This window comes from Phyllobates terribilis, unplaced genomic scaffold, assembly GCF_046119375.1.
Source record: "Phyllobates terribilis strain yellow unplaced genomic scaffold, ASM4611937v1 Scaffold_3__8_contigs__length_932513732, whole genome shotgun sequence".
NCBI lineage: Eukaryota > Metazoa > Chordata > Amphibia > Anura > Dendrobatidae > Phyllobates > Phyllobates terribilis.
In genome coordinates this window covers 373935975-373951700 of record NW_027362763.1, presented here as the reverse complement: position 1 = coordinate 373951700, position 15726 = coordinate 373935975, and the positions used below count along the sequence as shown (strand labels likewise).

Genomic DNA, 15726 nt, shown 5'->3' with positions numbered 1-15726 from the left:
CTTCATTAGGAATGGAGTATAACTGGACAGTCTTAATGAATTGGCCTCCTGGCGTAGAAACATTTTTCTGTTCATTAAAGCTATGTTCACATGGTGTTGTACACTGAGCACTCTCTAGGTTTCAATAGGAATCTACCAAAAAGCAGAATTCTGGGGGTAACTTTGACAGAGTCATTTGCTTTGGACTCTGTCTTTGCTCCATCCCAGCGGTATTCATCTTTTTCAGGTGTGCACAAGAGCGTGGAAGACGAACACTGCCGGGACAAAGGCCAGACGAAGGGTAAAATGTCTCCATTGGCCTCATATTAGAGAATAACTCTGTTGGAATCCTGTTTTTTCGGGGATTCCGACGGAAATCCCAAAGCAGTGCTCAGCATACAACACTGCATGTGTGAACCTCAATCCTATTCATTTCCTCCACTATGAAGCAGACATATCCCGCTGCACTCTGTGCCCCCAATATGTCAGCCATTGAAATAAATAACAAACCTATATGTCATAATCCTGAAAGACGTTCCTAAAGATGGACTGCTTCCCACTAGCTGGATTAGAGTAAGTAACTTATTACCGAATGGTGTACTACTAGTCACAAGCTGTTATCTCACATTTCCGTTTTGCTCACCTGTAATAAACCTACATACATTGAAACCCCCCACTACATAATGATGGTGTTCTTTGCACATGCATCACTGGAGAGACCTTTGAGATCTTGTCAGCAGCTTTATCCTCCACTTGTAGAGTTTACTTGGGTAATTAGACTGACTTTAGTTAACAGAAAATAGACCTGAAGCTGCACAGGGACTTCTCAGAGATCTCATAACAATCTCACTATTACTCAACCAGAAACTCCAGTATAGGAACTTAGAGGCAAACCTGCTCCACCAAAGTAGCCTGAGACTTTTCTGAGAAATTTGTGCTATGGCTATCATGTCAGACTCTATGTAGCCACAAATGTTAGATGACTAAGGAAAGGGGAACATGACTGATAAAGCAGAAACCTTTTCTATGTAAGTGGAAACTGGAGGGGTGAAGGTGTGGTTGGTTCACCAATGTAACTTCCTGTCTCCTCTTTTCTTCTGCTTTCTCTCATTGCAGACACATCTGCTCACCCAGCTTCATTTTAATACGGTCACATTTCCAGGATACCTATTTTGATTGCTCTTACATTATAGTTATGCATACTGTATGCATATTAAGCATCTTATTATAAAATATGATATTCTGATGGAAGAAGTCACATACTGGAAATGGCATTTATATACACATAAAAGAAGGTGTCCTGTATCATCACACATAGTTTTAGGAGTAGAGTCCTTCTAATGTGTTAACATCTAAATAATTAACAGGTGAAGTTTCCTTTCTTTTAAAAGAAGTTCAGTGCATATTACACAGTACTGCGCCACATCTGTTGCAGACCTTTATAAAAAGAATGAGGGCTCTTCATTGGCTCATGTCAAATTGTGAGTACATATGTAGCAGTCATGGTCGAGGAGCTGCCCCAGAAATAAACTAGCACCCCTGAAATAAACAGTGTCCCAGTCCTTTAGTGTTACTCTGTACAATGCAGCGTACTCACTTTCAGGCCGGAGGCCTCCATTGCATCCACGTCCTTTGGTCCAGGAACAGTCGCACACAAATCAGGGGACACTCACTTCTTATCAACCAGTTCAAGTTTACTTAACAGTCTGAGTTTAATTGATGACAAAGCACAATATGTTTCCATGTTCTCTGTTTGTTCAGCCTGAGCTATCCCTTCGCTTACTGGCTCCTTCAACCCCCAGAATACTCCGTCCGGCTCCGCAATATTCTAAGACCCGTCCTGTCTCCCTCACCCATTTCTCCGTCCGGTTTTCACTTGTTGGAAGGGAATAAGGAACTCTTCCTAGTACCTATTTCGGGTCGTAGGCCCTGGACATTTCAGGAATGTCCGCTGAAGAAAGTTGCCAATGTTCTCATAGTGCCAGAACAATATGTATTCTTTGTGCACTCTGACCTTGAACTCTCACTAACACTTTATCTATCTCTCCATCTATTCTAACCAGGAAGTGCTCCCCTTTTGATATGACTTTTCCCCTCCCATGCTGGGCTGGTTATAAACATATTAACTGTATCTAAACCTGTGTACTACTTCCTATAACTAATATGCCCACCACTGCATATTTCCCTTCCTGAATCTAACCTCTAAGCCCTATACTAAATCTTACGTCCTAAACCTAACTCTATACTTTCCCTATACATTACGCATTACTCAAATGGTACAATAATATTACATTACAATAACCACATCAGTTAGTTCTTATAAAGTACTATGCATTTTCACATATGACGACTGTTATAAAAATACAATAAAATCACATGTCAGGACTATTTTGTAAATGTTGTCTTTCAGGAGGCAATACACATGACAGTCCCTGTTACCCTCTTACACATACATCTCTTATTGATAATCATAGGATGACCATTGGAAGTGGGAAGGCTGCAGAATATATCAATGATGTGGAAAGAAATTTCAACTTGGTCTTTGGTAAGTTCATTGTGTTTTCTACAGTAAATTGGCCAAACTGCAAATATTAGCCAAAATTGTACAGTCCCTTTTCAGGTTAATAAAAAAGGACAAAACTTGGACTGTCCCTCATGGAAATGTTAGAACTGAGATGCCTCGGAAACATTGTTTAATTATTTTATTTAGTATTGTTCTGTAATTTTGGTTATTTTGCTTAGTACTAATGACAACTATTAAAAATCCACATTTCATGCATGGTTTCTCCTCAGATTTACATCACTATTCAAATTAATGTTCTTTTTTAAACAGGCTGAATCACCTTTTGTATAGTAAAATAGCTAAACAACATACAGGTAACCTTTCACGCGTTTTATGATACCCAAACCGGTGCCAGCATGAATCACATCCTGGCTGGGTGATTGCTGCCCGGTGTATTTTTTTCTGAAACCCTCCAGCTTTTCAGAGAAAACACAGCTTACAAATCCAGCCAGGAACCATAGCTAAAGACGAAACTGATCCGGCACAGCCCCCAGACATCTTCAACGCTCCAGGTGATTGACAAGTATCTCACTATGGAGGGACCTGTCAATCACCTGGAGCAGCACTGGGGAAAGACATCTGGGGGTGGTGCTGGACTAGTCTTGTCTCTGGTTATGGACCACAGCCGGATCTTCCAACTAAATTTTCCCTGAAACTTAAGTGCGTTTCGTAGAAAAATATACCAGGCGGCAATCGTGATTCTTGCTGCTACTAGTTTGGGCAGCATAAATCGTGTGACAGGTTCCATTTACAGGAGTTTTCCACTTTTAGCAAAGTGGACACCAAATACTGGAAGGCAAGTAAAATAAGAAAGCCGGCTGGTAATCACCCTCCCCCACTCCAGCATCGGCTCTTTGACTCTCCTCTGGTATCTTTGAATCACTGCTGCAGCCAGTGACTGAGCTCAACGGCTCGGGCCGTCTGCATTGACAGAACCACTGAGTTCAGTGATTGGCTGCAGTAGTGATGTGCGCTGTCAACATGACATGATGGTGGGGAGTCAGTGCTGGAGAAGGTGAGTGCCAACTGCCTTTGTTACTGGACATACCTGCCAGCAATTGGGGTCCACTGTGCTGAAAGTGGAAACCCCTTTAAAATCTGAATATCTGGTTTCTCAAAATTGCTTTGCAAACCCAGAAATAAAGTAGATCACATGCAGTCCTTACAAGAAAATGTATTACATACTGTTCGCCAAGCTACATTGTAAACAGGAGACAAAGTTGGCAATGAACCTAAGGTTTGAGGTAAGATTTGGCTGTGACCCAGAATACGTGGATTAAGCCTATACTTGAGCAAACATACACGTATAATAAAATAGTGCCTTTCCCGGCAGTAGAATGGGACATTTTATCATTATGTAATGTATCTGAATTCTCTTCCTGAGACAACACATTTCCCGTCGATTGATGTTGCAGTAATAATAGCACCACCGATTTTCAGGAAGCTCAGTAATCCGCAGCGCAAAAACAAGCGCACTCTGATAATGAAACTTCCACTATAACCACTTTGCTCTTCTCTTCTGCGGGTTAAATAGCTTCAAATAAAGAATAGAGGGGTGCTCCGAAACGAACTTATCATTTAGTCCTAAATATAATGATCTAATCTATTTTCTAATACACTTTAATTAAAAATTTCCTATTGTTCCCTCACTACAAATGATTTTTGTTTTTTTACTTCCTGGTTGATGACGATTTGTTTGAAAATCTCTGCCCCCCACCATGAAATGAGCGTCATCAGTAACGTTTGTTTCAGGGGCTGGGCTAGTCCCTACTCTGCTGAGCATGCGTCGGTTGTCAATTCTGATGTATGCTCAGTAGGATCTTGTCATTGTGCAATATGCAGTGTCAGTGCACTCACCGCCGCTGATGAAAAGTGACGAACCGGCAAGAGAGCGCACTGTCAGTGTGCATTGTAAGAAGAGAATGAGTGAGAATAAACCAGCATCATCACTTGCGAGGGCAGCACAGAGTTTTTTCCTTACAATGCTCCTTGACAGTGCGCTCTCTTGCCGACTCGTCACTTTTTACCAGAGCCGGTAGGCTCTGATGAGATGATTAATATAAATTATACAGTCATTTACATGTAGCACCAAACGGCATTGAAAAATAATAGTATTTTTCCCAGAGCCTTATACAGCCACATTAAAGGAAAAAAAGTTGTTGGTGCTGAAATTCAGAGAGCCATAAAGGAATAAAATGCACAGTAAGTGATGGAATGGAGACATGACTTCAGCGCTCATTTTTCCTCTGCACATGGGCAGTCCTGGCTTCTAGTGCAGCTGGATGCAGTCTCCTGTATAGCTGAGTTGTCAGTAGCACCACTGCGCAGGGAGAAACTGTTCATTCATAGGATCAGTGGGGTGCTGGTGAAATGTCATCCATTACTAAGATGAGAACACCCCTGAAAGGTCCTTTTATTCTTGGTCATGAAGGGGTTGAATATTGATCAAATAATAGAAGTAAACAAGAGGGTAAAATATACAAAAAGGAGTGTGCACTAGATACAAACATATCCTGGTAAAAAGGTAGCCCACAAAATGTAGGCAGCACTCAACAGGGTATTAGGTGCAGTGGGGTGCCTTATTGGTCCATGTGAGCTGTGGAACATTCTGCCTCATATGTTGCTGAACCCTTTTCAGACACAGTGGAGGGCTGCCTACAGTTTGTGGATTATTTATCCAGTGGGTTGTTGGCCTACAACTAGTGGCTTATGCCAGCTGCCATAGCGAATGTGTGCTGCCGTATCCTCTGGTTTTGTAGATGGAGACAAAGATAAATAGAGAAAAAAGGAAAGAAAAGAAGAATGAAAGAAAGTACATAAAAAGCAATGAAAGTGGGCAGTACTCAATAGCAGATTCCATGCAAATAAAAACTGGTATATTTATTGGTCCATGTGAACAGGTGGCAACCTGTCGGCTCAAGAGAAAGAGAGCCTTGGTCAAACTTTGCAAAGGTTCACTTGCCCTTGAGCATGGGCCATTAAAGTTGACGGTCATTGCACTGCATTAGGAGCGCTGCCTCCTTTATTTCTTGGCCTGATTAATATCTGTTTTCTCACCATCGGACCTTGGAGCGCTGCCCCTACAAGAGGTTTTAGTGATAACTTTGGGGGCTTGCACCCATTTTGCATGAAAAGTGCAGCTTTTAATTTTCTATCTGTAGATAGTAGATGGATATAGATGGATATAGATAGGAGATATGGGATAGATAGTTACTTAGATAGATTCAGTAGATAGATATACAGTGTAGTGTTCAAAATAATAGCAGCCCAATATGACCAGATTGTTTTTGGTATAAATTATATTACCACATGTCAAACAATTTACCAGTTGGTGCAGTAGATTCTAAAAAACCAACAAACTCAGCATTCATGATCTGCAGGTTTTTGAGTCTGTATATTGGAATAATTAATTTAAAGGGGATGTGTTTAAAATAATAGCAGTGTGGAGTTCAATTAGTGAGGTCAATCATTCTGTGAAGAAACGGGTGTGAATCAGGTGGACCTTATTTAAGGGTGAAGCCAGCACATGTTGTACATGTATTTCTCCTTGAAAGCCTGAGATATATGGGTCATTTGAGACATTGTTCAGAAGAACAGAGTACTTTGATTAAAAAGTTGATTGGAGAGGGTAAAACTTATAAAGAAGTGCAGACAATGATAGGCTGTTCAGCTAAAATGATTTTGTGCTTAAGGGTATGTGCACACGATGCAGAAATGAAGCAGAAAATTTCTGCATCATTTCTGCATCTCCCTGGCAGAAAAAACGCATGCGGATTGTACATGCGTTTTTCCTGCGGAATACATGCGGATTCACATGCGTTTCCGCATGCGGATTGACAAGCGCTTTCCAGGCGATTTTAGCATCACCTGGAAAGTGCTTGACAACTAGGTCACACTATATAAATCCATGCAAACAGCATGGATTTATATAGTGTGACCCGAGAGAATGGTAAAAATAAAAAATAAATGTATACTTTACCCTCCGATGGCCCCCGGTGTCCTGCTTTACACTCCGTTCTCCCTTGCCGGCAACATTGAATTGAAAGACCTGCCGACGTCAGCGTCACGTGACCCGTCACATGACTCTGCAGTCAGCGCAGGTCCTTCAACTCACTGTAAAGTGCCGGGAACCAAGCAGGAGCAGTGCGCGGGCCGACAGAAGGTAAGTATACATTTATTTTTTATTTTATTCTTTTTTTACAGATTTTTTAATGGTACCTGGGTGTGGATGAGACTCTCCTCTCCTCCACACCCGGGTACCATCCGCATATTAGAACGCGCCAATAACGCAAGTACAAATGCAGTCTTGCGGAATTGGCGCATTGTAATGCAAGTCAATGGCGGCGAAAACGCCGCGTTTTTTACGCAAAATTAATTGACATGCTGTGGATTTTTGAGCGCAGCGTTTACGCTGCGGAAAAATCCGCATCATGGGCACAGCACATGCGGATTTCAATTGGGGAACATTGCTGCCCTTCTACCATGCGTTTTTAATGCGTTTCCACAGCTGCAAAAACGCTGCGGAAACGCATTAAAAACGCATCGTGTGAACTCAGCCTAACTGATGTTTTTGAACACACTGCTAATATTTTGAACACTATCGTATATGGATAGATCTATAGATAGATATATGGATAGATATATGGATGGATGGACAGATAGATGAATAGACAGATGAAAAGATAGATATATGGATGGATAGATATAGATAGATATATGGATGGATAGATATTATGATGAGTCACTGGTATTATATGCGAGGGGAGGTATGTGTCACTCAGGATGCTCTCCTGTGTGAACTGAGACCTACTGAATTTCTGCCCGCATGTTATATGCAAGGGGTTAACTCTTTTAAAGGGTGTGGTTTTATGGGAATGAAGTAGAGATGGGAGGGAAGTAATTCCCCATACCTCCCCTCAGGGTGTGGCTGAGGATGGTTTAAATGTTCAGTCCTGTTTTTTTTTCTGTGTTGTGTTTGGAGAAGCAAGGTCTCCAGACTGGACAGCCATAGCTCAGTAAGGAGCTGGAGGCTGGACATAACCTGTGTGGGCGAACCGCACATACACATGTGGACTGTGCTATGGTTATCTTTTGTTTTGTTCTTTTGCCAGTAAGGCCGTGTTTATTTTTGCTGGAGTTGCAGGGCTTTATGCCATATAATAAAGCCTGCAGAGAAAACACGGTTCCTGAGTCTACTTCCGGAAGCAGCCCAGCGAATCGACCTACCATAGTTGGTGTGAGAGTGTGTGCAAGATTCCAGGAACACGTGTACCTGCCACAGAGACCTGTGGATGTCCTGGGTGAAGGTCGGCAGCCAGCCAGAGAAGTCTGGCAGCATGGAGGAGCTCATTAAGCACCTGGTGCAGAGCCAACAACAGATGCGCCAACAGCACTTGCAGAGCCAGCAGCAGCACCAGGACTGAACCAAACTGTTGTTGCAACAGATCCAGTTGCAGCAAAAGGCGCAGCAGCAGCATCAGCAGGAACAGCAGCAGCAGATACAGCTTCTGGCGGACGCCATCCAGGGCAGGGCAACCGCCCCACCCCCAGGGCAGACTGATGACTCCCACGTCAGGAACGCAGAAAGACGGTCCATGCAGAAGATGACCCCCGGGGATGATGTAGAAGCATTTCTGCCTGTCTTTGAGAGGGTGGCTGACAGGAGAGACTTCCACGAGAACAGTGGGCAAAGGTTCTGGCGCCATATTTGTTGGGGGAACCCCAAAAGGCATATTATGACTTGGCACTGCAGGATGCCAAGGAATACGCCAAGCTAAAGACAGAGATCTTAGCACGCTTGGGAGTGAATATGGCGGTAAGAGCCCAACGAGCCACCATTGGGCGTATGCCAGCGACAAACCCCCTCAGGGTGTGGCTGAGGATGTTTTAAATGTTCAGTCATGTTTTTTTTAACTCTATGTTGTGTTTGGAGAGGCAAGGTCTCCAGACTGGACAGCCATAGCTCAGTAAGGAGCTGGAGGCTGGACATAACCTGTGTGGGTGACCCGGACATAACCTGTGTGGGTGACCCGCACACACACATGTGGACTGTGCTATCGTTTATCTTTTGTTTTGTTGTTTTGCCAGTAAGGCCGTGTTTATTGTTGCTGGAGTTGCAGGGCTTTACCATATAGTAAAGCCTGCAGAGAAAACCTGGTTCCTGAGTCTACTTCCGGAAGAAGAAGAGCGAGTCGACTTACCACAATATATATATATATATATATATATATATATACATATATACACATTTAGATAGATATGTGGAAAGATATATAGATAGATATATGGATGGATAGATAGATCGATAGATAGATCAATGGATAGATAGATATATGGGTGGATATATACACTGCTCAAAAAAATAAAGGGAACACTCAAATAACACATCCTAGATCTGAATGAATGAAATGTTCTCATTGAATACTTTGTTCTGTACAAAGTTGAATGTGCTGACAACAGAATCACACAAAAATCATCAATGGAAATCAAATTTATTAACCAATGGAGGCCTGGATTTGGAGTCACCCCCAAAATTAAAGTGGAAAAACACACTACAGGCTGATCCAACTTTGATGTAATGTCCTTAAAACAAGTCAAAATGAGGCTTAGTATTGTGTGTGGCCTCCAGGTGCCTGTATGACCTCCCTACAACGCCTGGGCATGCTCCTGATGAGGTTGCCGATGGTCTCCTGTGGGATCTCCTCCCAGACCTGGACTAAAACATCCGCCAACTCCTGGACAGTCTGTGGTGCAATGTGACATTGGTGGATGGAGCGAGACACGATGTCCCAGATGTGCTCAATCGGATTCAGGTCTGGGGAACAGGCGGGCCAGTCCATAGCTTCAATGTCTTCTTCTGGCAGGAACTGCTGACACACTCCAGCCACATGAGGTCTGGCATTGTCCTGTATTAGGAGGAACACAGGGCCAACCGCACCAGCATATGGTCTCACAAGGGGTCTGAAGATCTCATCTCGGTACCTAATAGCAGTCAGGCTACCTCTGGGAGCACATGGAGGGCTGTGCGGCCCTCCAAAGAAATGCCCCCACCACACCATTACTGACCCACTGCCAAACCGGTCATGCTGAAGGATGTTGCAGGCAGCAGATCGCTCTCCACGGCGTCTCCAGACTCTGCCACATGTGCTCAGTGTGACCCTGCTTTCATCTGTGAAGAGCACAGGGTGCCAGTGGCGACTTTGCCAATCCTGGTGTTCTGTGGCAAATGCCAAGCGTCCTGCACGGTGTTGGGCTGTGAGAACAACCCTGTGGACGTCGGGCCCTCACCACCCTCATGGAGTCGGTTTCTAACCATTTGTGCAGACACATGAACATTTGTGGACTGCTGGAGGTCATTTTGCAGGGCTCTGGCAGTGCTCCTCCTGTTCCTCCTTGCACAAAGGCGGAGGTAGCGGTCCTGCTGCTGGGTTGTTGCCCTCCTACGGCTCCCTCCACGTCTCCTGGTGTACTGGCCTGTCTCCTGGTAGCGCCTCCAGCCTCTGGACCCTATGCTGACAGACACAGCAAACCTTCTTGCCACAGCTCGCATTGATGTGCCATCCTGGATGAGCTGCACTACATGGGCAACTTCGGTGGGTTGTAGAGTCCGTCTCATGCTACCACGAGGGTGAAAGCACAATCGACATTCAAAAGTGACCAAAACATCAGCCAGAAAGCATTGGTACTGAGATGTGGTCTGTGGTCCCCACCTGCAGAACCACTCCTTTATTGAGGGTGTCTTGATAATTGCCAATAATTTCCATCTATTGTCTATTCCATTTGCACAACAGCATGAGATATTGATTGTCAGTGTTACTTCCTAAGTGGACAGTTTGATTTCACAGAAGTTTGACTTACTTGGAGTTATATTCTGTTGTTTAAGTGTTCCCTTTATTTTTTTGAGCAGTGTAGATAAGAGGGATAGATATATAGATAGATATATGGATAGCTAGATGGATAGATATATGGATGGATATATATATGTGTATAGAAAGATATATATATATATATATATATATATATATATATATATATATAGATGGATAGATATATGGATGGATGGAAATATGGATGGGTAGATATATGGATAGCTATATAGATAGATATATGGATAGATTTATAGGTAGATATATGGATAGATAGATATATGGATGGATAGATAGCTATAAGGATAAATAGATAGATAATTAAAGAAAATTTGGCAGGACTACCAAAAGAAGCCGGGTGCAAACCTGTTAAGGTGATGTCCAAACCTTCCACAAATAGAGAATTAGAAAAAACAGGCAGCACTCCAAAAATTAAAGTGAAAAAAAAGTGGATAGCTATATAGATATATGGATGGATATATAGATAGATATATGGATGGATAGATATATAGATAGAAAATAAGAAAAAACAGGCAGCACTCCAAAGTGAAAAAAGTGGCTAGTAAAGCCACATTAAAGTGAAAAAAGTGGCTTTACTAGTAAAGCCATGTGTTTTTTTTTTTCACTTTAATTTTTGGAGTGCTGCCTGTTTTTTCTTATTTTCTATCTATTTATCTATATATCTATCCATCCATATATCTATCTACAGTCATATGAAAAAGTTTGGGCACCCCTATTAATCTTAAGCTTAATGTTTTATAAAAATTGGTGTTTTTGCAACAGCTATTTCAGTTTGATATATGTAATAACTGTTGGACACAGTAATGTTTCTGCCTTGAAATGAGGTTTATTGTACTAACAGAAAATGTGCAATCTGCATTCAAACAAAATTTGACCGATGCATAAGTATGGGCACCTCACCAGAAAAGTGACATTAATATTTAGTAGATCCTCCTTTTGCAAAAATAACAGCCTCTAGTCGCTTCCTGTAGCTTTTAATGAGTTCCTGGATCCTGGATGAAGGTATTTTTGACCATTCCTCTTTACAAAACAATTCCAGTTCAGTTAAGTTTGATGGTCGCCGAGCATGGACAGCCTCTTCAAATGATCCCACAGATGTTCAATGATATTCAGGTCTGGGGACTGGGATGGCCATTCCAGAACATTGTAATTGTTGCTCTGCATGAATGCCTGAGTAGATTTGGAGCGGTGTTTTGGATCATTGTCTTGCTGAAAGATCCATCCACTGCGTAACTTCAACTTTATCACTGATTCTTGAACACTATTGCCAAGAATCTGCTGATACTGAGTGGAATCCATGCGTCCCTCAACTTTAACAAGATTCCCAGTGCCGGCATTGACCACACAGCCCCAAAGCATGATGGAACCTCCACCAAATTTTACTGTAGGTAGCAAGTGTTTTTCTTGGAATGCTGTGTTTTTTTGCCACCATGCATAACGCCTTTTTGTATGACCAAACAACTCAATCTTGGTTTCATCAGTCCACAGGACCTTCTTCCAAAAAGAAATAGGCTTCTTCAAATGTGCTTTTGCATACCTCAGCCGACTCTGTTTGTGCGTACTTGCAGAAACGGCTTCTTTCGCATCACTCTCCCATACAGCTTCTCCTTGTGCAAAGTGCGTTGTATAGTTGACCGATGCACAGTGACACCATCTGCAGCAAGTTGATGCTGCAGCGCTCTGGAGGTGGTCTGAGGATTGTCCTTGACTGATCTCACCATTCTTCTTCTCTGCCTTTCTGATGTTTTTCTTGTCCTGACACTTCTGGCCTTAACAAGAACTGTCCCTGTGTTCTTCCATTTCCTTACTATGTTCCTCACAGTGGAAACTGACAGGTTAAATCTCTGAGACAGCTTTTTGTATCCTTCCCCTGAACAACTATGTTGAATAATCTTTGTTTTCAGATCATTTGACAGTTGTTTTGAGGAGCCCATGATGCCACTCTTCAGAGGAGATTCAAACAGGAGAACAACTTGCAAGTGGCCACTTTAAGTAGCTTTTCTCATGATTGCATACACCTGGCTATAAAGTTCAAAGCTCAATGAGGTTACAAAACCAAAAAAAGTGCTTTAGTAAGTCAGTAAAAAGTAGGCAGGAGTATTTAAAACAAGAAAATGATAAGGGTGCCCATACTTATGCACCTGTCAAATTTTGTTTGAATGCAGATTGCACATTTTCTGTTAGTACAATAAACCTCATTTCAAGGCAGAAACATTACTGTGTCCAACAGTTATTACATATATCAAACTGAAATAGCTGTTGCAAAAACACCAATTTTTATAAAACATTAAGCTTAAGATTAATAGGGGTGCCCAAACTTTTTCATATGACTGTATATATCCATCCATATATCTATATAGCTATCCACTTTTTTTTCACTTTAATTTTTGGAGTGCTGCCTGTTTTTTCTTATTTTTTATTTGTGGAAGGTTTGGACATCACCTGAGCAGGTTTTATTGCACCCGGCTTCTTTTGGTAGTGCTGCCATTTTTTTTTAATTATTTAAATGGATAGATAGGTAGATAGATATAATAGATATATGGATAGCTACATAGATAGATAGATAGATATGGGATAGATATATATATATGAATAGACAGATATATGGATAGCTATATAGACAGATAGATATATAGATAGATATATGGATAGATAGATATATGGATAGATAGATAGATATATGAATAGACAGATATATGGATAGCTAGATAGATAGATGGATGGATAGATAGATAGATATATAGATAGATATATGGATAGACAGATATATGGATAGCTATATAGATAGATAGATATATAGATAGATAGATAGATGAATAGATAGATAGATATATGAATAGTTACACAGACAGGTAGGAGATATAGAGCAGACAGACATTTCTGCACAGACAGATAACAGACACCAGTGATAAGGGAGATGAGTTTATGGCCGGCGTCCCAGCAGCTCCTGCCGGCTCCGGTTATCCCCTCTGTCGCCTCCCTCCTCCGTCATCTGTCCCCGGTCCCCGCCATCTCCCGCCTTCCCATCAGGCGAGCCTCCTCACGCGTCCCCGGTCCCGTCGCTGTGTGGCTGGGAGCGGCCGGACTCCACCTGGGGGCGGGGCTGTGCAGAGCACACTGCCGGCCGGGACTGGGCGGAGAGCGGAGTCACACACAGCCAGCGCCGCTTCTGAGCCGGGAGCCATCCAGGAGTGACACCGCGGAGACATAACGGCAGCGGGCGGCGGCCACAGAACGGTAATGGGCGCTGGTGAGGGGGCGCGGCTCCGTCCTGTACGGGTGTGCGAGTTCTGCTGAGTTCTCCCTGTGCAGGGACAGACTGCGGGATGGGGTCGTCGCCCTGTGATGGGGTCGCCCTACGACGGGGTCATCCTGTGACGGGGTCAGGGTGCCCCGCCAGATGTGGTCTCCCCGCAGGCAGACTCGGTCCCTGTGACACCGGTGATGTCAGCCGCACGGTCTCCCGCTATATATGGGCAGCGCTGCTCTCGCTTCCTCTGCTTTTAGGGGTCCTCCTTCCCCGGCCTCCCCTCTGGTCTCCGCACTTCTCTCCGTCCAATCAGAGCCCGTGCAGAGCTGCCACATGTCACTTGTCCGCTGTCACTTGCCGCCAGCACTTGTTACATCTCTGCTAACTGAGTGGTACCCGCCGCATCCTGCCCTGGTATGTTCGGTGCCCTGACGTTTCTTCTAGAATATTCGGTGCCAGTCTCACCCATCTTAAAGGTGCACACTTTTAGAGGAAGAACCAATCAGATTTCATCTTTCACTTTCCCCAACTGGATACAGAACACAAGCTGCAATCTGATTGGTTGCTATGGGCAACCCTTTTTCTGTTTCCTAGATTTGATGTAAGAACCCTATTTGTTTCTGCCAATTCCATACAATAATGTGTGTTGCGTAGACCTGTGCACGGTGTAGACCCGCGTAATGTGTGGTGTATAACCATGTACTGTGTGCGGTGTAGACCCGCGTACTGCGTGTGGCATGGACCCACTTGTGGCGTGAACGCTCGTTTGGCTTGGTCCCGCGTGTTGTGTAGACCCGTACTGTGTGTGGTCCCGCATGTGGTGTAGACCCATGTGTGGCGTGAATTCCCATGTGGCGAGGACCCGCGTATTGTGTGTGGCCCCGCGTATGGCATAGACCCGCGTATTGTGTGTGGACCCGCGTACTGTGCATGGTCTCGCGTGTGGTGTAGACCCACGTGTGGCGTGGACCCGCGTATTGTGTGTGTGATCCCTCGTATGGTGTAGACCCACATGTGGTGTGAATGCCCGTGTGGTGTAGACCCGCGTACTTTATGTGGTCCCGCGTGTGGTGCAGCTCCACCTGTGGCGTGAATGCCCGTGCGGCGTGGACCCGCGTACTGTGTGTGGTGTAGACCCACGTACTGTGTGGTGTAGACTCCCTTGTGGTGTAGACCCACGTACATCCCGCCGGTCACTTGACACTTTGACCTGATACTGGGGACATGTGGCTAGTAGAAAGTGATGCCACTGGTGACAGACAGCAGGGCCTTCTGTACATTGTCCCATTCCCTGCAGTTTATGGCAGATTAGCAGCACTGTGTGCTCTGTTACATCAGGACTGTCTCACTACGAGCTGGTATTGCCTGGAAAAGTGTGACCGGCCATTCACTGAGGCCCCAGATGCTGGCAGGGGCAAATTTAGAGGGCTGTCTTGATAAATTATCCCTTGAAAAGAAATCTCCAAATTTAAAGGTGTTTTCTGTACTCGTCGACGAAGCCTATGCGAAACTCACTTAGGGGCTCTTTCTCTGACGCACCTGGCACTGCAGCACTTTATGGGTGAGCATACCTGTCTCACATGTACCATTACCATTGCCGAGACATGGTTATTTAATCAGACTTGGGGTTTACCTCTAATACATGAATCTGCTTCAATTATTTGTATACCACTAGTCTCCTAACATAGCAGTACCCTTGTATCAGGGATACTTTGTTATCATGTACTTTGATTACCCCATACACACATTATTTGTCATTATCTAAAGTGTTTGGCTATTATTATGTGCAATACTCTCTTGTGCAGTGATGGCGAACCTTTTAGAGACCGAGTGCCCAAACTGCAATCCAAAACCCACTTATTTATCGCCAAGTGCCAACACGGCAATTTAACCTAAATATTGAGGTTTTAGTTTAGAAAAAACAACTGATGCAAAGAGCAGGTGAGCGCAGTATAGAACAGCCACGGGAAGGAGCAGGGGTATGAGACTGCAGAAATAAAGAATGTGCTCACCCCTATCCTTGTATATATGCTGCCCCCCATCCTTGT

At 43.7% G+C, this 15726-nt stretch overlaps 1 protein-coding gene across 1 annotated transcript in view; it reads left to right on the top strand.

Annotated features, from left to right (window-relative positions):
- Positions 1 to 13508: 13508 nt before the first annotated feature.
- Positions 13509 to 15726, top strand: part of ELOVL5 (ELOVL fatty acid elongase 5) — a 66465-nt gene continuing 64247 nt past the window's right edge. Inside the window, exon 1 of the mRNA XM_073675410.1 lies at positions 13509 to 13665. The gene's annotated coding sequence lies outside the window, so the exon portion shown is untranslated. The remainder of the gene's footprint in view (positions 13666 to 15726) is intronic.